Source organism: Stegodyphus dumicola, chromosome X1 (genome assembly GCF_044657685.1).
Source record: "Stegodyphus dumicola isolate Sdum_Otavi_A_Nest chromosome X1, ASM4465768v1".
In the NCBI taxonomy this organism is placed as follows: Eukaryota; Metazoa; Arthropoda; class Arachnida; order Araneae; family Eresidae; genus Stegodyphus; species Stegodyphus dumicola.
In genome coordinates this window covers 180,491,370-180,515,285 of record NC_140780.1, presented here as the reverse complement: position 1 = coordinate 180,515,285, position 23,916 = coordinate 180,491,370, and the positions used below count along the sequence as shown (strand labels likewise).

The window sequence follows — 23,916 nt, the reverse complement described above, 5'->3', positions numbered from 1 at the left end:
GAAGACTGGGAGGTTCTCCCCTTTCTCCGCAAAATCTCGAACATTGAAACTATTATAGTTCGCTGCAAAACAAGCAAGAGACCTTTTTTTTATTATTATTATTTGTCACTTTCCAATCTGGATTGAGTAGGACTAAAAGTTCTGCGGTCTATCAAGCCAAGCGAAGAATGATTCTATTCCGGAAATTTAACGCCGTCTGTTGAAAATTAGAATGAAAAACACCCCAGTTATTTAGTTCTTTATTCTCCCAATACAGGTAGCTGTTGATTCCGATTGCGTAATATCACGTAGGGAAGAATTATGGTGCACGTATTGTGCAATAACGTTTGCGATATTTTGCAGAGATAATTAATTTTGATGTTCTGTCCGAGATTTGTTTATGAACACTTAAAAGTTTTACTGTGCTTGCTAAGCAAGATATTTTTCAGTTCCATTGGTTTATTTTTATATGATGAGCATATCGAAATGTCAAAAGCATTTATTTAGCCCCCCCTCCCCGCTCCTCTTTTTCAAGTTACGCTCGACTGTCCGAATATTCGCCAATTTCAAGGATGCAGGTTAATTAAGCTTTTACTGTTAAAGGATGACTGCCTGAAGCAAATTTCTGTCTTCTGATTTCAGAAATGTTCCTCTTTTTTACTTAAATTACTTTGCTTGCTATATCTGTTAAGGGAAAACTGATATACAATCAAAATTTAGAAAATGTTCAGAATTTAGATTTAAATTATTTAAATATCAATATGAGTGGAAACATAAATTGTATTTGTTATTAGGTTCCAAGCGAATACAATAAATATGCCTTATTATTATTTATTTTCTCTATTTTGAACTGAAATTTCATCATTAAATCTTGTAATATAGTTTAGTTCTGCAAAGTTTTTTTTTCCTGTCATTGAATACTAGTTCTGTAAATTGAACTGTTATTTAAAATTTAAAAAAAAAAATATTTTCCATGGTTAAGGTAATGCTTATTCTCTCTTAATAAATACTGCATTTCTCATATTTTAAATTACAAGTCTAATTTTTAAGGTTATGCAGTTGTGTATAATGTAATTAGACAGGTGCTTATTTTTTTTCTTAAAATGTGCTTGAAAAGTGCTTATAGGTGCTTATTTTTTTAACTAAAATGTGGCTATGAACCCTGTGAAAGTAGTTTAGCTTTCGTATGTAACTAACATGCTGACTAGCAGCTCACCCTGTATCATTCTCTATTATTCATTGAATGAAGATTGGATCATCAGATAAATTTTGCTTCTTCCAGTGCCAGTTACAAACCGTACAGCTGTTCAATGACATTTGAACTATATCATTAACTTTGCATATTACTAAAATGTACTTGTTCTTTAAAGTCCTTGATCTGTTCTAAAAATAGTACCGCAGAAGTTTCAGAAATGAAGTACAATTTAAAGCTACTTAACATTTCTATGCATGTAAAAAAGTAAAACTGTTTAAAATACATATCATTTAATGCTTCCTATTTTATTTGGAATAATATTTCAAAAATAAAATTCGTGTTGGTTACGACCCAAGCAATACTTAGCGGGATAAAGAGCCGTAGTTTGATAATGCTAGGATCGTGCATTCAGTTTTCGTCGTTTTAATAAAATCCATTATGATACTTATGCTGGTAATTATAAACTGTATACAGAAGTATGATTAATACACTAATATTACAGAATATATGCTTTTTATGCTCTGACAAGTTTTGTCAAGATACCAATTTTTAGTTCATATACAATTCGTAAATTCCCTAGCCAGATTCCATTTTTATATAAATAGATGCATAAAGGACAAAATATTAATTATATTTTTTATTCTTTTACAAAATTTAATTCTTTTAGATATAATTTTTAATGGTAAACGATATTCTGCTAAGTTATAATCTAAAAATTATTACTAATAATAATTTATATCCTAATATTTATATCCTGATTTAATAATACTTATATCCTAATTTATATCACTCAAAACAGAATTGGAAAATTCATTCAGTTCATATTTAATCAAAACATTTTACGCAGTTTTGGGAAAAAGGAATTTTGGGGTTTGCATAAAACTGCGGGAGGTGCTAATAATGGCAAATTTTAAATGAAAGTAGAAATTTTTTTAAATAGACTACTATAGAATAGAAGTTTATTTAAATTGACTATAATTATCCTTATTGTTCTATGTCATTTCAGTACTATAATTTCAGTTATTAGCTTAAATACTGTAATTTAGTCATATAATTTGTAAGTGGAAGCCCCACGATTTTAAATTTATGTGTAAACGAGCAAATACCATTTTTGAAAGTTAAAAAATATATATATTTTACGATTCATTTAACTGAAACCGTAAGAATCAAAAAAGATTTTTGTGCGTGTCTGCTTTATGCATTTAATGTATAAAATGCAGAAAAGTGAGAAAATCCGTCCAACACAGAGAAATAATTCTTTCTAGTCTGTGGTAAGATTGTATCAAATTCATTTAAACTACCGTTTAAATTCGAAATGCTCTCTCTCAAATCAACAAAGGAATACATTTTTGGTTTTAAATTTCACATTAGTAGCAACTGTATAATAGCTAAACTTACCAAAATATTTGTAGAAAACCGCCAAAATTCTAGAAATTGCTATAAAATCCTGAAAATTATTAGGAAGATAATTGCTTGCCAATTCCATGCTGAAAAGACCAAGCGTTTACGAGGATGAGCTCGACTGTTAATGAACAACTTTGAAAAAATTCAGCCCTAAAATATAAATACATATGCCGAATTTTCCAAAAATTACTGATAAATATTGTACTCTCATTGTAAATATATATGGACTTATAATGTTATGAAAACTGAGTCGGTAAAAGAATGGATTAAAATTTAATTTTCCAAAATAAATTGGCCTACTAAAACTAAATAAAACAGGTAAGTAAATAGTAAAAAAATTGTGTAACAAAATAATGATCTTTCTTAAAATACTGCCCAATAAAACATGTCGAATAATTGAAAATTTACAAGCTTGGAAGCTAAAATTCTAAAAAGATTTCGGAAAATTCGGACGTCGCATATTAAAAGAAACAAGTCTACAAACTACAAGTACAAAGAAAGAGGAGACATGAAACTAAACGCAACAAGTACTTCTTGCCATTCAATAGCGGGGAGGCAATTTTATGGCTTATCCATCACACTAAGGGGAAGCAAACGTACTGCCCTAGGCTGGGCCCATGGAGGTAGGAAGTCAGATGGAGTCGCCCTAAACAAGTTTCTCCCGTACCCTGCTCTGAAGCACCGGCGATCCCTACGTGGTGACCAAAACATTGGGTCATTTACCATTGAGTTTTATAGGATTTGACACGTTCGGATGTAAATATTTTGTAATTACGTCGTAAATATACATATAAATGTATATATTTTCTTTTTCTACAACACTTCAGAGTCCTAAGTATGTGAAAACAACATATTTTTAAACAACATTTCATTCTGAACGGAATTAAATGCTATACTTTTCACAGGACAGTTTTCTCAGAATGGTTTAATTTGAATGAAATCAGGGTTCGTAGCGGTCCTTGTAAGTGCTTATAAGTCCTTATATTTGAAAATAAAATATAAAGGCCCTTATAGGTGCTTACTTTTTCTTTAAAGCCCTTATTTTTTGTTTTTAGTGCTTATTTTTTTGCTTTTAGTGCTTTTTTTTTTTTTTGCTTTTTTTTTTTTTTTTTAACCTTTGGTGTGCACGAAGAGTACAGACAGGTGCCCGTCATTCTATTGGTAAAAGAATTGCAAAAGCAGTAGAAAATTCCGCTACATTCGGCATTCTTTTCCTCCCACTCAAATACTACACACATTTGAATTTCTATCAATATCTTAAAAATTTGCATTCTCGTTCTGCTTGGTCAGTTCATATTCATGTTTATTGTGATCGTTATGCTTATATTATGAGCATATGTATGAATGTTTATAATAAATTAGTTGCAGTAACTGCTGAAGTATAGTAAACTTCCAAAAATTGTTGTGTTTTAACACAGATTAGCTTTCTAAGGAATAATATTGGGAATGGCTTAAATAAAGGGAAAGTAATCGAACAGTCAAAATAATTTAATTTTTTTGGCCAATACATTATACAGTACGAATGTTGGGAGGTCTCCCCTTTCTCCGCAAAATCTTGAATATTGGAACTGTTACAGTTCGCTGCAAAATAAGCAACGGACCTTTTTTTTCGGGGGGGGGGGATCACTTTTCAATCTGGATTGAATAGGACTAAAAGTTCTGTGGTCTATCAACCCAAGCGAAGAATGATTCTATTCCAGAAATTTAACGCCGTCTGTTGAAAATTAGAATGGAAAAACACCCCAGTTATTTAGTTCTTTTTTCTTCCAATACTGGCAGTTGTTGATTCCGATAGCGTAATATCACGTAGGGAAGAATTACGGCGCATGTATTGCGCAATAATGTTTGCGATATTTTGCAGAGATAATTAATTTTGATGTTCAGTCCGAGATTTGTTTATGAGCACTTAAAAGAGTTTTACTGTGCTTGCTAAGCGGAATATGTTTTAGTTCCGTTGGTTTATTTTTATATGATGCACATATTGAAATGTCAAAAGCTTTTATTTAGCGGAAAAATCTAAAGAGCGGCTACAGTCTACCCCCTCTCCCGACTCCGCTCCTTCAAGTTACGCTCGACTGTCCGAATATTCGCCAATTTCCCAGTATGCGGGTTAGTTAAGCTTTTACTGTTAAAGATGACCGATTGCGTAATATCACGTAGGGAAGAATTACGGCGCATGTGTTGCGCAATAATGTTTGCGATATTTTTCAGAGATAATTAATTTTGATGTTCAGTCCGAGATTTGTTTATGAGCACTTAAAAGAGTTTTACTGTGCTTGCTAAGCGGAATATGTTTTAGTTCCGTTGGTTTATTTTTATATGATGCACATATTGAAATGTCAAAAGCTTTTATTTAGCGGAAAAATTTAAAGAGCGGCTACAGTCTACCCCCCTCCCGACTCCGCTCCTTCAAGTTACACTCAACTGTCCGAATATTCGCCAATTTCCAAGTATGCGGGTTAGTTAAGCTTTTACTGTTAAAGATGACTTCGTGAAGCAAATTTCTGTCTTGTGATTACAGAAATGTTCCTCTTTTTTACTTAAATTACTTTGCGTGCAATATCTGTTAAGAGAAAACTGATATACAATGAAAATTTAGAAAATGTTCAGAATTTAGATTTAAATTATTTAAATATCAATATGAGTGGAAAAATAAATTGTATTTATTATTAGGTTCCAAGCAAATACAATAAATATGCCTTATAATTATTTATTTTCTCTATTTTGAACTGAAATTTCATCATTAAATCTTGTAATATAGTTTAGTTCTTCGTAGTTTTTTTTTTCTCTCATTGTAAACTAGTTCTGTAAATTGAACTATTATTTAAAAATTAAAAAAAAAAAAAAAAAAAGTAATTATTTTCCATGGTTGAGGTAATGCTTATTCTCTCTTAATAAGTACTTCATTTCTCATATTTTAAATTACAAGTCTAATTTTTAAGGTTATGCAGTTGTGTATGATGTAATTAGGCAGGTGCTTATTTTTTTCTTAAAATGTGCTTGAAAAGTGCTTATAGGTGCTTATTTTTTTAACTAAAATGTGGCTATGAACCCTGGAAATATTTTCACAAGTTTTCCTTAATTACATTAGAAAAAAAAATTAAGGTAATTCGATTTTATTCGGTTAAGGTACAAAAATTAAGATCAAGGTTTATTGTATTATTAATATTAAAATTATGCATTATTTCTTTTCTATTTATAGAGCTTCTTCCTAAAATACTTTCTTAAATATGACATGATTTTTTGGCTTCTGAGGCATCTTTTAAACCGAAAAATTTATAATTAATGCTCTATTTGGTTCATTTTAAATTAGAGAATTATTAGAAATTAGCAAAATAACATAACAACAATAGGGGCGCTTCCTTCTTATGAAAAGAAGGAAAAGAGTTTAGGCAAAATTGCCCATTACTCTTCCGCCATTTGATCATTTAAATCAAGGGATTTAAATGGTAACTCCCGTAAAAGGTAAGTAATAAATAGATAAGATCTCAAACTGACACCAAATCTATAGTATCAGCAAAAGATCCCATCTCTAAGTTCAAGGTGTCGGCTGGATCGTGAAAACTTCCCTATTGGATGGAAAACCAATTCAATCCCTCCCAAACCACCAAACGCAAATTCTTGACCAAACAAGAGTGCGATGGAGAGTCAAATAAATAAATAAATAAGGAGGGCAGAGGTGCATTCTCAAGCCAAACGGCCAGGTAGTGTATAAAGATTTGGTATCATTATATTCCAAAACACAGCTATGAGAGGGAAATGCCTGCATAGTTTCTTTTCAAAAAAAAAAAAAAAAAAACTCATAGGGCGTTTCAATGCTTGTTTCTTGTGGTTCCATATTCACCTTACCTGTAGGTGTTTAGTATACATCAGAAACCCTATTATGCCAGAGAGCCCTTTGTATAAAAGGGCTTGATCAAAGGTAATATAGGGAAACCCAAGGAATTTGTTTCTAGGGACAGAGAACACCGGACATCGTCCCAGAAAGTGAAAAGGTGTTTCCTCTTCTTCTCCACAAGCTGGGCAGAGAGGAGATTCGACAAGACCACATTTGTGGAGATGCTTAGCTAGATAAGCATGTCCAGTAACAATTTGAATTACCTGGCGTAAGTTAGTTCTACTGAGATGTATGAGTTTACCTCAAAAGTTAAGTGTACTGAGCACCAATTTAGAATGAGCACAGTCTGGAAGTTTAGACCATATATCATCATGTTTGTTCTTTATCCAGCTTCTTACTTCTTTTTTAACCGTTTGATATGAAACTGGGTAAAATGGTTCTGGACCAGACATGGGTAGTTGCGAAGCATCTTTAGCTACTTTATCAGCTAGTTCATTTCCAGCAAAATCACAATGACCTGGTACCCAGACTAAACTAATGGTATTATGGGCCTGAGCCAGAGAATTGAGATCTGGAGTACAGTTCAAAACACAGTTTTGTAACTTGATACGATTAGCCAGGGCAAGGATGGCTGATTGGCTGTCAGAGAGAATATATATATGCTTATCAACTGTATTTTTAGCTAAGAGCTCCCTGGCGACCATATTGATCGCCAGAACCTCGGCTTGGAAAACAGTTGTTAATTTACCAAGGTATAGATGAAATCTAATGAAATCTTCTTCAGATCCCTTGGTTCTTATAATAGCTCCAGCTCCAGTGAAGTTGGATTTTGATCCATCTGTGTAACATTCAATTGATCCTGTTGGAATTAGGTCAATTAGAGATTCTATCTCATTCCTTTTTGGTATATGAGTTGAGAATAGTTTATCTGGAACTATTGTTTTAGTAATTGCATCTTTGGGCATATAGATTATAGGGATCTCATTGCCCAAGTCCAGACATATGTCAATGTGGCTTTTCAGGTGGCTTTTATGACCAAAACCTGTCCTTTGGCACCATGTGCCATTTTTATTCAATCTATACATGGCTTTAATTGCTTCTCCGCTCAAGAATAATTTCAAGGGTGGAATTTGCAGTAAAAATTCTAATGCAGCAGTAGGGGTACTATTTAAAGCCCCACTAATGCTTAGGCAAGCAAGTCTTTGCACCTTTTGTAAAATGTTTAAATACGTGCTTTTGTTAATAACATTAATCCAGACCATGCATCTGTAAGAAAGCATTGGCCGGACAATGGCAGTATAAATCCATAGAGTAGATTTTGGGTTAAGGCCCCATTGTTTACCAATGATTCGCCTACAAAGTACTAGATTATTTGTGGCCGTTTGTGCCTTTTCTTTTATATGGGTGATCCATGTAAGTTTACTATCCAGGTAACATCCTAGGTATTTAACGCATTCCTTACACCTAATAATCTGGTAACCCAGATATAAATCTGCCAGTTTCCATTTCCTTCTCCACGTGAAAACTATGACCTCAGATTTTTCAGCAGAGAAAGAAAGGCCATTTGTATCACCCCAGTGTGAAACTTTATTTAAGATCTGCTGAGCTTGATTATGTAGGGTTCCGATATCGAAACCCTGTAATAACACAATAAGGTCATCTGCATAAGCCTGTGACATGCCAGGTTCCTTCCGTAGAAGTACTAAGAGAGAGTCGAAAACCAGGTTCCACAGGAACGGAGAAAGAATACCACCCTGCGGACACCCTTTAGTAATATCTCTCTTTACTTCATAGTCAGCGAGTCTAACACAGATATTCCTGTTTTTAATCATGAAGATGACCCATCTAGTTATCATAGGGTGAATATGACTTCCAGTAAGGGCCTTATGTATTTTCTCGAAACCGATGTTATCAAAGGCTCCTACAATATCCAGTAGAATCCCAATGGCAAAGTGTTCGTCTATAATTGTTTTTTCTATTCTCCACACGAGTTGGTGTAAGGCCGACTCAGTGGAGAAGCCAGGCCTAAAACCGTGTTGATCTAAGCCAAAGGTATGTTTCAGATTATTATCTGACTGGAGGTGCCAGAAAATCAATCGCTCCAACAGCTTAAGCTGGAAGGATGTTAGCGTGATCATTCTAAAAGAGTTTGGTTTCTCATATGTATCTTTTCCTGGTTTAGGAAGAAACACACCTCGTGAAGTTCTCCAAACCTTAGGAACATATCCTAAAATCAAACTGGACCTGAATATGTCCACGAGAATGTGACCAAAAATATCCCAGCCTTTCTGAAGCAGAATTGGGTAAATGCCATAGTTCCCTGGAGATTTAAAGGGAAGAAATACATCAAGGGCCGCTTTAGCCTTTTCAAAATTCACAATTGTCTTAGCAAAATCCAGATCTAATGGATTATGAAGGAACTATCCAATGGATTTTCCTGGGGGTCAGAGGTGACACTTCTGTCCCCCAGATGAAAATTCAACATGGTCGAAAGTGTATCCAAAGGGTTTATAGTATAACTGCCATCAGGTCGCATAACCGATGAGAGTTGAGACTCCTGAGATCTTTTAAGAATCTTATATACTCTGGCAGTTTCATGGCAGGACAGAATATCTGTGCAGAACGATCTCCATGAGTTGTATTTAGTTTTCCTGATTTCACTTTTAAATTTCCTTTGTAGAATTTTGAAGTTATACCAGTTAACTTCAGATTTATTTCTGACTGCTTTCCTGTGAGCTCTCCGAACCTCTAGGCGGAGGCTTTCAAGCTCCTTGGTCCACCAAACTCTCTTGCTAGGAGAGTACTTCCTTCGTTTGAGAGGGCATGATGCATGATAAGATTCAATAATGATATTTGTCAAATTGTTTGCTTGAGTATCAAGCTCCTCGGCTGTACAATTATTGTCTAAAACCTGAAGGTTAATGACATTAGAAACCAGGAAATCCTTACAAAGGTCCCAATTTGTGTTTTTAATGTTTCTGAAATATTCAGTTGGAATTTCATCTCTAATACAAAATTGTATAAGGCGATGGTCAGAAAGTGAGGGATTGTCACTTACATGCCAATTCTCAATAAAGTTATAAATATCAGAAGAAGTTAATGTGAGGTCAATGACTTCTTCTCTTCTTCTGTTAACAAAGGTGGGGCGATTTCCCCTATTTACCCAAGTTAGGTTGGTATTCATTATAAGTTCCATGAGTTTTTCTCCTCTAGGATTAGTATCAGAACTGCCCCATGACAGGTGGTGAGTGTTAACATCACCCCCAATAACCATAGGAATATTGTTTAATTCACAGAAACTCACAAGATCTATAAATTCTTGCGGAATGTTAAGGTCATAAGCCATGTAAACCGAGCAAAAACAAATGTTTCCTCTCAGTGAACTGTTCATGTCCTTAATTAAAATAGCAGTTAAGTCCTCTGATGTAAATTGGGATAATTTCATAGCCTTTATATTTTTAGAAATGTAAATGCTAGTTCTAGGTCTTTTATCAGGTCCCTCTGTCGAAAAGAAGTGCGCGTTAATGGGCCTACCAAGGATTTTACCCTTGTACACCCAAGGTTCTTGAATTAAGGCAACAAAAGTGCCTTGCTTACCTAATTGAGCAGCTAAATTGTATGAAGCGGCTCTGCTATGTTGCAGGTTTAACTGACTAACCTTAACCATTGAAACAGGTTAAATGAAAGAAAAGAACTTACCCTTAAGGATTTTAGGAGAGACTTAGTTAAAAGCCGCATCCTTAGCATACTACTTCAAAGGAAGTAGTGACAAGGGAGACCTATTCAGATGTCTTCTCCAGAGCCTCCAAAGAAAGCTCTGGTTCCGACTCCTTTTCGGTCTCCCTTTCTTCCGTCAACTGTTTCTTTGGAGGATCCTTGGGCGAAGGAATTGATTTCTCCTGTTGCCTTGGTTCCTTCAACTGTACACAGCCACGGGCACCACAAAAAAAAATTTGAAATTCTGGGCCTCCAGATAATCCATAAGTTCATGTTCTACTCCCAGCACCAAGGTATTACCTCCGTCTCTAGGGATAACTGCCTTGATGGCGATCTTCTTAACATCAAGGCCCTTGTTACAGGCATCAAGGAGCTTGATGTTATCTTTTGGTGACGTGTTACCAGGAAACCAAGCGAAAAACCTCTTCATGGGGGGTCTGTCTCCGGGAGCCATGGCATGATAACCTGGATGGTTTTCTTCAGGGCCGGGTAGATCATTAATTAAAGTCTTTAGGACGTCCACAGTCTCCTGGTCCTCACATGCAATGTTGAGGCCATTCGGCTGCAGGACTGTCTTGTGGACCCTGCAGGTGGTGATAGAACCATCGATAATTCGGTCATCAATTATTGAGGTGATGAAATCTGAATCCACCGATGTTATGTCTCTGGAATCATCCTTGCAGACGATTCGCAGAGTGATTGCCTTTCTTGCAGCTTGACTATATAGCCGTCGTTTCTTGAGGGCCATTTCCGGGGTGTCACCAGCAATGCGTTCTCTCTTACGAGACTCTTCATTGCTTGGATGGTTTTTCCTCATCGGTTTGGAGGTTGCTCCAGAGGTCCCAGCTTTATCTGTTTTCTCTTTCGCTCCCTTCTCCCCAGAGATCGAGATCCCTTCCATGGCCCTCTCCAGTCGTTTCCGCTCTTTCTGGCGTTGCCTTTTTTCTCTTCTTTTATTTACAACCTCTATCATTGGTGACTGTTCATCCGCTTGCGCATTTGGCACAGTACTTCTGACAGAGGAGTCAGTATCCATCCCCACTGGGTTCAAGGCGTCCATGTCCGAAGGCACATTCACCCTTTCACCAGCGGTTCTGGTTTCTGTATTCCTGAAGAGAAGAGCGTCCGCACCCGAGGGCACATTCACTCCCTCAGAAGGAATTACAGTGGTTATAGTGGGGATTTCAGAAGATGCGTTTTTATCTAATTTTGTATTACAAGCATCCATTTTGGTATAAGATTGAAAGAAGGGGGAGAAAAATTCCTACCGATTTTCTAAGAGCCAGTTTGGAGGGGCTAGCCCCAGATTTCAGCAGCCAGTAGTGACCTCGGAAGAGCCCCCCGCTCTGCCATGCAGGACCCCACCCAGGCACCACCTGGAACTACAAGGCAGGCGAGATTATACACCAGCTGATAGAGCAGCCAGGACATGCTGGTTAGGCTGCCCCGGGCTCCTGTACTATCTGGCGGCCTGAGACGCAAAACTCAGCTTTTTTCCTGTATCCTCTACATGGCTGCTTCCTCCAAGACCCCTCCTCTCCAGATCAAAGGTCCTCGGAATTTCAAATCCTCCCCACAATCACCAGTTTTCCCAGGGAAGAGCGGTCTGTTGGGTCTTCATAAGATTACTCATCATCGGACCGAACCTCATCCCACTAAACCCCAGTATGCCACAGGACTTTGTGACAGTTACCCATTTAGCACCACCCAGGGGGCACGTGTGACTTAAGGATAATCACGGACGCGGGTAACATTACCCCCCAATTAGCGAAATACTTTAAATAGTACTTGACTTTCTCTGAACATTTCTGAAAGGGTTTTACATAAAAAATAAGTTTTTTTTTTTTTTTTTTAAAGTATTATTTAAAACTTGTAACTGAGTTATAATAAAATGTAAGGGGAATAATTCTTTTAATTATACTTATCAGATTTTTTTTTACCCTTCATTTCAACAATACATATTCCAAAACTCTTTATTACGTTCTTAAGTGCGCATCTCATAGCATTTGCTTTACAATACTTTTTAACAGATTGCTTTCCAATACGAACAATTTTTGCTTAAATAGTTTTATAACGTATTTGTCAACAGGATTTCAATTTATGTTTACAATTCAATATTAAGGTTATTATAATTTAGATAACATTTATAATCATTATAAATTAGATACATTTAATAATTAGATTTCTTCACAGTACTTTCACAGTTGTTTATAAGTGAATAAATTCTTCATTTCAAATGCATTTATAAATAATTTAATGAATATTTAAGTATTTTGTCAAAGGCAGACGCATGCTTTTTGCAAGCACATTCATAAATACCCATACATATTTCCTATTTTTCATTGCCAGCATGTGCAATTCTTTAATTTCTGTGCATTCACTATATTTTTCATGTAAAGTAATTTACACTAATTTAGCATACACCCGAAAGTTTTACATAAAAAATATATATGAATATAATTTGAATGAAAATTATAAGTATTATTTTTAATACCCACTCAAAGGTCAGGTTTTCTTCAAAATTCCCCCACGATGGCATCTCTCTCTTTAGGCAGATAGCCCTTGCATGCGTTACTCTATTTAATAAAAACTTAATCTGACCTATGTGCCTAATTACAAATATTTTAACATACATAATTTTATATTTATAAAACGTGTAAGCCCAAAGTGATTATTTTTCAGATATATAAAATTAAAACGATGGGTTTAAAATGAGCAGCAGTAAAGCCTCTCCTCTAAAAAATTTTAAAAAGTACATGTTACGATAATATATGGATGTGAAAAAAATTCGTTTTATTTAAACCATTTTGACGTTTGGAAAATAAAATAAAAGTAGCGAATACTCTGTCAAGGGTATCGAAAGACATATACAATTTTAAATGTACCGTAAGGTATTTTTCATTCTTTAAGCATAACATTTTTCTTAAAATCTATATTTTTGTAATGCAATAGCTTATAATTTTAGAAAACAAATTCATAATCAAAATCGCTGTTTGTTAGTTATCAAAAAATAACCAAGATGTGATTTTTGCGTAAATGTCACTAAACTATACGAATTGCTATTATCCATCACACTATGAATGTTTCTTTCATGCGAAAGTGTCCCTTTTTCGATTTCTATGGAACTGTCTGTATCGAAATACTATCAGAATCTTGTCAAGCGAGCTTCTGAATGTAAACAAAAGACACCCCATCTGGTGACCCAAGCTTCAAAGCAGTGCTTCACTTTTAGCACGGGTTGGCCTCTCCTCCCTTTCCTACCTCCATGGCTGGGTCATCTTAGAGAGATTTCAAAAAATGAAAGCGATTTTTTTTTTTTTTTGGGGGGAGGGGTTTGTTGACTGACAACACAGCCATTTTCAAAGCATTTCATTCCGAGGGGCGGACTTGTTAATGGGTTAATGTTATGTCATAAAATTATTTCAACTATTTGATTATTTCATAGACAATTTTAAATGTTAACAAGTCTTCATCTCAGTCTTTTTTCATTGTTAAATTTCCTTATAATTTTTAATTTGTTTTAGTATATATTATCAAATATAACTATGCTAGAAGAATTCCATAAAATCTAGGGTGACCATATTTCGAAAACACCAAACTGGGACACCAATCAAAAAAAAAAAAAAAAAAAAAACAGTCTCGTTCTCATTCATTTTCACAAAACAATTTGAATGAGTACAATTAAATCTAAATCTCAGAAATACGTGCACATGTCTTTGTATATAATAAGTACATAACTAGTTAGAATATCATGTTCTAATGGTTTATGCAAAACGAAATAAATTATAAATTGTCAATTATAAAATAATGTGTCGCTTATGTACATTTTTTGGTTGACCCAACGTGCTTTAGTATTTCTGGTTTGGAGATAATGTATTCATGAAATACTTGGCAGTTCAAATCATAATTTGTCAGCACTTGAAGAATGGACTCTACAGTTGAAATGTCCAATCGATTCCACTCGTCTGTTCACTGGGCATTCATTAAAGAAAATATCCATTCAATATTAGCGTTATGAGGTGGAGTTGAAAACATTACTGACATATTTTCAAAATTTCTGAATATTCCTCAATACATTTAAAAAAATCCACCCAATTTTCATAACAAAGCATTTTCTCCTCCTTCCATTCTGCGGATTTTTCAATCATTATTTTCTTTACGCTACTCACTTGATTAAAGAGTAGTGAATAATTTAACTCCTTTCTTTGAGATACAAACAGGTGGTCTCGACTTTCTTCTCAATGGATATTTCTAAAAGTAACATCCAATAAAATACGGATACACTAGCATTTGTTTCCTTCCACATAAAAAGGTATTCAAACACTGTTTTGTAAAAGTCGTCAACTTCATGCTTGTAATTAACAACATTGATTGCGATATTTCATCTTTTTTCTCTTGTAAGATATTTTTTACACTGATTGTAAGAAAACGTTCATCGGACCTTTCTTTAATGATTGTTAATGTTTCTTCCAATATTGAATAAACTTCGATGCAGCATTTCTGGTTACCTTCTTGTTGACTAAGAATAAACCATAGATAGGCTTCTCTCAAGGTATTATTGAAAAATACCAATAAGGTTTTCAGAGCTCTTTCTTCAGAAAGAAAAAAAACTTTATTTCGTAAAAAAATTTTAGTATCCTTTATAATGCAGGAAGCAATGAGAGCCAACGTGTGTCTGAATGGGACAACACGTTTTGATATTGGACTCCTACAAAATCGCAAAATTCTTTTAGTCTTCCGCGAACGGGCTGGCTGCATGGGTGTTTTCGTGGTTTTCCTCATGTGTAACGTGTATACGAGCCAGTTTCCCTTAAAAAGTCCTCCACGAATGCATCCCTCCTTTAAGGCAGATAGCCCTCGAGTGCTTTGCCGTAATCTAATAAACCAAACCAAACCAAACCAACTACCTTTTCTTATGAACTTCCATTCTTTAAAGTAATCTTCTTTACATGTACATTTATGCTTCAGCATTTCAAGGGATCTAAAATTAAAATATTAATTAATGAAATTTAATTTTATATTAATTCCCTAACTTATTTAATATGCCAACCAATTATCAAATTACAAAATAGGGAACATATAATTTTAATGTGGATTGAACAAACTAGATTTTTAAAAATTGGATTAAATTGGAAAAAATATTTAAAAAAGGAAAAACATATCTTATTACACTAGGAGTCAAAGAACTGTTTCGAGTCTTGAGCAAACAGTGCACGCTCAAAACATGCAAAGCTTGAACCAAAGCGCTGTTATCTGTATGAAAGCGATCAGCAAAGTGAAAAAACATACAAAACACAGGTTCATTACCTCCACTACTGTATGCCCAGCACCGCAAGGAAAATGTAAATAAGTATGTTAGTGTGCTTAAGCTTACAACCATTTACATCTGTTTTGTAAAATGAGTGAGCTACTTGCTCAGGAATAGCAGTATTTTTTCGAATACGATTTTTTTAAAATATGTAAAACCGAGATAATAGATAGACCGTCCCAAAACCGTTTTTGGAATGCCAGAACAGAGCACCTAAGACCGGGATAATCCCGGAAAACTGGAACGCTTGGTCACCTTAATAAAATCAGTGCTATCTGACTCTGAATTTGGTTTAAAATTAAATGTCGCATACTGGCAAGTTTCTTTTTTGTAAAGTAATAGTTTTCCAAGTGATTTACTCGTCACCAGTCATTTAAAACTAAGAACTTGCTAAGTTTTTTAACCCCTTAACTGCCGCGGGCGTATATATACGCCTTGCTCAGCCGATGCGTTAACTGCCCCAGGCGTATATATACGTCCTTCCAAACTGCTATCATTTGCTTTGCGCTGCTACACCTAAAATTATTCACAAAGTTAACGCATCGGCTGCGCATCTGGGGAGCAGTTAATGCATCGGCTGAGCAAGGCGTATATATACGCCTGCGGCAGTTAAGGGGTTAAGTTGGAGCCCATTTGGTGTAATTTTAAAATATTACCAACTTTATGCTAATACCTTAAAATTACACTAATGTGTACCATAAAACTACAGAGTGATACCAAAAAGTAAGGTGACTAGCCCCTTTTTTTCGAAAATGAGAACAGCCGACAACCCGATACTTACACATTACAATCTTCGGTATGCAACGTTGAAGTTCAGGGTCATTTGCAAAGTTTCTTGTTTCGTGTTTGTTCATGCAGTCGCTTTAACGTGAAAGGTGTTAGTGCATTGCATAATGAAGCAGAAAACTAATTTCAAATTCTGTTTTAAAATGGGTAAAACTGCTACGAAAACCTTGTAAATGCTTTGAAGTGTGTATGGCAAAGGAAATTTATCTTGCAAGACAGTATTTCAGTGGTTCAAATTTTTCCGTGAAAGTGTGGTGGATGAGCATCGCAGTGGAAGACCATTGACGAGCAGAACGAGGGCAATTGTTAAAAGAGTTAGGAAGTTATTGCTGCAAGATCGCCGTTTGTCCATCCAAATAATGACGGACGGATTGAATCTTTCTTGTGAAACTGTTCGAACAATATTGACGACACAGGATTTAGAAACTTTGTGTGATGTTTGTCCCTCATTACTTAAGCAATGAACAAAATCAGCAGCGATTGGACTTCTGTGGCGACTTCATCAATGCAACAGATAAAGAGGATGCTTTTTTACAGTCAGTCGTCACAGGAGATGAACCGTGGTGTTTCACATGTGATCCACAAACGAAATGCCAAAGCATGGAGTGGCGCAGTCCCTCATCGCCGAAATCGAGAAAGTTTCGTTTCGAAAAATCAAGGATTAAGACAATGTTGATTACCTTTTTTGACGCATAGTGAATTATCCATAAAGAATACGTACGAGGTAATAAAAGGTAACGAGTTAGCAGATATCACAGCCAAAGCTGCTGTTGAAGAATCTAGTCAACTTGTTCCTCTCAGAAATAGTAGCAAGACCATCAAGTAGAAAGTTTTAAATAAATTGCAAGAAATCTGGGATGCACAATTAAATAAGAAGCCTGAAGCCTGGAGTGCAATTTTGGGAAAGTATTCGAAACCGAAAAGAAGTCCTGTTAACTCCTATTCAAATCGGCCATTCCCGAATCACTCACAGTTATCTCAACGCTGAGAGTGAGCCAATTTGTCGTTACTGTGATAGCATTATATCTGTGCGTCATTTTTTAATAGAGTGTCGAGCATTGTAATGGACTAAAGCATTTTAATGAGTGTTACTTTCCTCTTGACCGTTTAACCCTTTGACATGCGCAATATTATTTTTATAATTTTTTTAACTAAAAGAAACTTACTGATGAAGTAGGGGGAAAAAACTTTACCATTTTCCACGTGTTTTTCCAATAAATGACAAAATTTACGGATTTAAAAAAAAATGTATGTAAGAATTGAATTATATATAATATTTTTACATTATTTTACAAAGTAAATCGTCAGAAAAAATTAAAAAATAAACATTTATGTAATTTTTCTATAGCAGTGAAAATATAAGTACCTACATAATAAGGACATTTGGATAAATGGATTAAAAACTCAATAAAATAAGGATAAAAAAAGAACTCAATGTTTTTTTTTTTAATTTCAAAGAACAATTTTTTTTTGTGACACTGTTCAAAGCATGTTTTGTCTTTTTGGCACATGCATAGACCCACGCTGCACGTTTCGCACATACATCTTATTCTATGAGGTTTCTTCCTTGTGCTACAAAATGTACACTGCCTGGATTTAAATTTCACTGGCATATGTCCAGCGTTATTTAGTTTCTTTTCATCTGGCACATGAAATTTGTGGTTTTTTTATGTTAATGGGGGGGGGGGCTAGGTCTTTTTGGCTTTGTACGGATCGTTCGTTTCCCATTCATACTTATTTTATTCGTATTTTGTCTCAAAATATTCAGAAAATACTTTTAATTTAAATAAAACTTTTACGCAATTTCTATTTTTAATTATAGCAAAGTATATTTACATTAAATTTAAACCACGAGAAATAATTTATAAAATCACAATACTAACTTGGGGAGCAAGTGTGTTGATGTCAGAGAAAGGTATTTGGAAAAGAAAGACCTTTTTACTGGGCAGGAGCATGTATTGTTTAGTAATAAAATAACTCTGTGGTTTCAAAGCCCTTTATCTATATCCAGGTAAAAATAAACATTCCTATTTGAAAAGCAAGCGAATGCCATTGAGAAGCAAACGCCGGTGATTTCAAGGCGCGACCACCGAGCCTCTAGAGGATTGTAAGCATTGTGACACAATGCTCTAGTGGCAAAGTGGTCGCGTCCTGAAACTACATAGCAAATGCCATACAACGAATTTTACGAAAACGAATTTTAAAAGGCATCCGATCTGAAGTATTAATACCTAAAACATATATGATTCTACAGTCATTTTGTATTATTTAGATGTAAAAGATCAGTAATCAATTCATTTTCATCCAAAAATTTCGGAAAAAAGAGGAGAAAAAAAATTCGGAAAAGGTGGTTTCAGGGCGCGACCACCACGTGTCAAAGGGTTAATCGGGAAAGAGGTCAATAATAATTTGTTTCTATACCTGAAAGAAACAGGTTTTTATCATTCAATTTGATTTGGCTTTTATTATAGTATATTTTTAATGTATTTCATCATTTAGTGCATATCATTAGTTTTAGTGTTCACCATTTCATTACTTCATATGGATTTTATAACTTTTTTTTTTTGTTTGTTGTTGTTTTAAAATTTGTGTTTGATATCAACTTTGTTGGTATAAAAGCTTAGCTGGTATAACTTACCATGTGCTTGGTGCTTATAACCTTTCTGGTTATGTGCCATTTACTCTACAACTACCACCACCACCACTGAAACTAGCAATAAATTTTTCTGTTAATATTTTTTAAAAAATACCAAATCTGTTCGCTGACATTTAAATCCACATTTCCAGAAGGCAAAACCCTTATCCATTAGGCAACCTGAGCAACCTTAAATTGATGTAGATTAAGTAAAATTCAAAATTCATTATTTTCTCGCAACAATCTATTGCTTTAGATTATTGTGTAAAGATTATCAACCATATGTCATTCATGGTTGATAATTAAGGTTTATTTCTCTTAGTAAATCTCAGATCTTTCCTTTAAAGAATTTATTAAGATACTCTATTAACTTATGCATTTTTAATTACCATCTGACATTTTTATCACTGTTAGTCTATTTGACTTTATATTTTCCTTAAGAAGAATTTTTGAAAGTATATTCATTTAAAAATTGTGATAAACGGGACGTTTGAAATAAGATAGCTGAATTAATGTGACAAGAGGCTAAAAGTTGAAGTTGAGTCAACTCGTGGGGTCTTCAGCCATCTAGAAAATACCTTGTCTAAGCTCTTCCAAATAATTGATGCTTTCCACCCAAATGCACGATTGTGTTGGTGTGAATTGCCTTCAGCCTTTGAAAAAGGAATGGACCAATGATATACCAATCACACTTAAGCATTTATGGGTATTTTATATCTTCAGTATGACAAAAAATGTATTTCATCTGTCCGAAAGATGTTGTGGATCATCAACTTTTGTCCAGCATGTGTATGGGAAAGCCCTTGCACTTACAGGTAGATAATATTTTTGTTACAGTTGGCTCAGTGACTGTAATGGCTACAATAGCCATGTATTGTTGCGTGTGTATGGGTTTATAATAGATAGAATGCACAATTCCGATAAAAAGTTAATAAAATTTATTAACTTATCGCAAGAAATATAACGAAATGCTTGATTTTTCCTCAAAGATAGTCATACAATATCGCAATATTATCAGTAGCTATATTTTAAACTACTAAAACATTAAATAGAACGCAATCCAAAGTGCAGAGATAGCTAATCTGATCTCACTGTGAATTCGCTAAAATCATCAACAACAGCAGCTATCTAAACAACTGAACCGAGATGTTTCTCTCCGGCTTTTTAAAGCTTTTTAATCGGTCACAAGAAGGTTCTGTTAATTTCTGTTTACTAGAGTTTTCTGGAAAGGAAATGAGTTGAATTATGCGATATCTATTTATTAAATGTTAAATATGCATGTTCCTGTATTTTTAATTTTCCAGCATAGTTTTCTCTTAAAATAAGTCTCTTGCTGCATTGCACGGGGTATAAAACAATTTTAAGTATAATTCTACTGAAAATAGCAAACTAAATACAAAATCCATAACAATATCATTACAAGATCTGCAAGATTGATAAACTTGTTATTCTTGTAATGTCATGAGCTATGTTAATACTTGTTGCTAATATTGTTTCTCTATTGCCACATACAGTACAAAGTCTGAAATCTGGACTGGTCGAGACTTCGGCGATTCCGGATTTGCAATTTTTCCGGATAATAGATCATCAATTTAAATCTGGTAAGATGGCATGCGGAAATTATACAATTAAAAATATGAAATTGTAATTTATGAAATTAAGAACAATTATAATCTAAAGGGTATCAAAATTTACAAAAGAAAGCTTAATATTTATTTGTTTATTTTATTGAACATTTCTTTCAATGCAAGTTGTTAAGTTGCTTCCACAAAAAATTCAAAAAGTTCCTTTTTCTTTCTTCGTGTGCCATATACAGTGGACTTTCCAATGCCATACTCTGCATAATTTTGAGATGAATATGCCTTTATCTATTTTTTGCAGCAATTCCACTTTTTGTTCAATGACATCAAAACAATGTTTCGCTTTATAGATCCTTTGGCAACTCCAGAATTGGAAACTCTTTTCGACATAATCGAAAGTTCAAGCTTAGTTTTTATAAAAATGCCGTAATAATAAGTCTGTAAAAAATAATGAGCTGGATCAAATTAGAAGATCAGGAAGCATTGCAGTCTGCTACATTAATTGAAATGCCTTAGAATCGGCAAAAATAATTTTAGCCTAACTTAATAGCATCCGTTGTACATTATTGGGTGTGTATCACAAGATTGGCGATGAAAGCCAAGTTGTTTCGCTAAATTAAGCCTGAATTGTATTAGTTTAGTTATTTACCATACCTACGTTTATTTCTTGCACATGCTTCAAACTAATCCGAGTCCTGAATAAATAAACTCCCACATATACCTAAGGCTTTATCTAGGGTCGGCACTCGATACTGCCTAGTGCAGTCTCTATGGGTCCTAAATTCTCCTACAAAGCGCTTCCCTGAGTTCTAAATTTTCATCGTTACTAAACTTTGGATCGCAGTGCTTTCCCTAAATCATAAATACTTCTCATCCCTTAATTTTGCCGTTCGGTGCTTCCCCAAATTCCAAAAATTTCGTCTTCCCTAAATTCTGCCGTCTCATGCCGACATATTCTGCTGCCGCTTCTGGGTTTATGGTGAATAATATATCAGTTATTCCTAATTAAAATAATACTAAATGTAATCTTTTGGCCTATGAGTTTCATTAACAAAATCTATTTTTAGCATATGAAAAGAAATTTTTGTTGAATTTTTCCTCGTCAACATTTCTTAGAGCATTTAAAAATCTATAATCATCGCCAAGCGTAATGTTAGCATAAAAGGTTGCTATACTCTTGTTTATTCAATTACCAATATAAAAAAAGTTTAGATATCACAGCATGAGTTATTACCGAAGCTGCCATGCATTGATAAACATGCAGTGATGAAAGCAAAATATAATAAATAATGACTCGCCAGGTCCACGCCAGGGATATAAAATAGGTGAATGTTTTGTTTTGAGATGTATGCCAAGTAGATACTCAGCTACGAAGCCAATTTATTAATCTCGCAAATTTATGCTTACATGATTGTTTTTCCATAACGAAGTATTTTATTTATTGCCTAAGTGAAATTAAGAATCAGAATTTTTAAGTGAAAATCTCCACATGTGTTATTATGGAAGAAAGAAATCAAATGCGCATGCGTAAACATTAATTAAAAAATGTTTGTGGCTTTGAGGTTTGGATTTTAGATCATTCCGGATTTCAGAGTTTGTACTGTACTATGTTTGGGATTTAGCCAGTAATGGTTTGCATTGTGAACTTGATTGTCCAAACTATTAGTTTCCTTAAAATGTTACACAAGATTTTTTAACATTGTTATTGTCATTGGGCCTTGGCATATTTGATCTACGCTGCCCTCCAAAATTTAAGGAACAACATGGTTTTTGGGTTTAATTTGAGAATGAAGCAACACAGAAACAAGAAATTTAGAGGACACATGTTCACTAAACAGTTCTTTAATTAATGCAATATAGAATGTTTCTAAAGTTCGACAGAAACATGAATTGCAACCAAAAATTGCTCTTTCGGCAGAGAAATCCAGTGTTGCAGAAACAGTACATCACAGGTTTTTGAGGAAAAATGTTGTAACAATACGGAAATGTGTTGTAACAAGGAATGTGTCCACCCCTAGTTGCAATACATTGCCAGGAGCGATGTTCTGTACTATCAATTAAGTTATCGGTCAGTGAAATGAGAAGTAATGGCCGGACAGCAGAGTAATCCTTGTTCAAGCTTATCTGATGACCTTGGAGGAGAACTTAAAGCAGCAACCTGTCTCCCAAGGTAGTCCCAAAGATGCTCTATCGGATTCAGGACTAGGGATTAAGCTGGCCATTTCATCTGCTCCATACTGTGACCCTCAAGCAAACTGAGCTCAATGCAGCCACACATTATTGTCCATCAGAAGAAATCCAGGACCAGTAATGGGATATTGACGAACATATTGATCAAGGAGCTCATCTCAATATTTCACACTGGTCAAAGTTCTTCAATGGAACACATACAGGTCAGTGTGACTACGTAGAGAAATCTGAGCCCAAACCATTATTCCAACACCTCTGTAACTGTGTTTTTCCACAGTGTGAGATTGGTTGTATCTGGTGCATTTTCCTCTCGAGGTCAGTTGACGAACTTGACACTCTCCAGTGTGAACCTTGACTCGTCTATGAGAACAGAAGCTTATTGTTGACTGGTGCAGGAAACATGTTCTCTAGCCCAAGTTAAATAGGCACCTGAGTGTCCTCTGGTCAAGGGAACACAAACAACTGATTGTCCTGCATACAGACCTATATTGTACAGGCGTCTGCACACTGTAGTAGCTGGCAGTCTTTGTTCATGTTGCCACTAAGTGGATCTTCCCTGAGCTGAGGCAGAGTAATGTTGCTCCTCCTTTGTGCCGAAAGAGCTAAATAAGGCTCTCCTGCAGGTGTTGTAACTCTTGGTCTATCTGGAACATGTCTTCTAGAGACAATCCTTGGATTCAAACTGATTCCATAGTTGGTGGACCACACTACGAGAGACATTGAGATGTCTAGTAGCATCAGCTTGTGACATCCCCATTTCCATCTTTCCAATTGTCCACCTCCTCAATGAATCGGACAAATGACTTCTGGACATTGACAGACTCTTCTGAATATTGTCAATGTAACTGCTAATAAAAACCAGGCATGAAAGTTTTCTGCATTTTTGAATATCATCTGGGCTGTTTCTGAGATCGATGCAGAACCGTTGAGAAATCGTGACCGGCAAATTGGGGGGGGGTAAACGGAGAACATGCTCTCTCTCTGGAAAAGCGGAACTAGATGCGTACGAATATCGAATCAAAGAAGAGCAAGCAACCGTCAAACGAGAGCTGACTTATATCATTTCAATCGGTGCTGGCGCCATCTGTCCGACATACGGATACCTACTGATGTTATCCAGAGCACGTGCGAGTTTTAGCGTGTGTAAAGTGGCATACTGTAATTCGGAGCGTAAATCGTTATGTTATTTCTTTTTTGTTTGTTGCTGTAAGTTTTTCAGTATGAATATCTTAAATCTGAATCATGAGCACAAAGAAGCGAGAATCTAAAAAAAGGCAATTAAAC

At 35.0% G+C, this 23,916-nt stretch overlaps 1 protein-coding gene across 4 annotated transcripts in view; it reads left to right on the top strand.

The window, feature by feature from the left end:
• Positions 1–23,916, top strand: part of LOC118197180 (uncharacterized) — a 219,857-nt gene that overhangs the window by 103,232 nt on the left and 92,709 nt on the right. The window contains exon 2 of one of the 4 annotated variants that reach the window (XM_085807494.1): positions 20,377–20,463. The exons of the other annotated variants lie outside the window; for them this stretch is intronic. The gene's annotated coding sequence lies outside the window, so the exon portion shown is untranslated. The remainder of the gene's footprint in view (positions 1–20,376; positions 20,464–23,916) is intronic. 4 annotated transcript variants of the gene reach the window in all.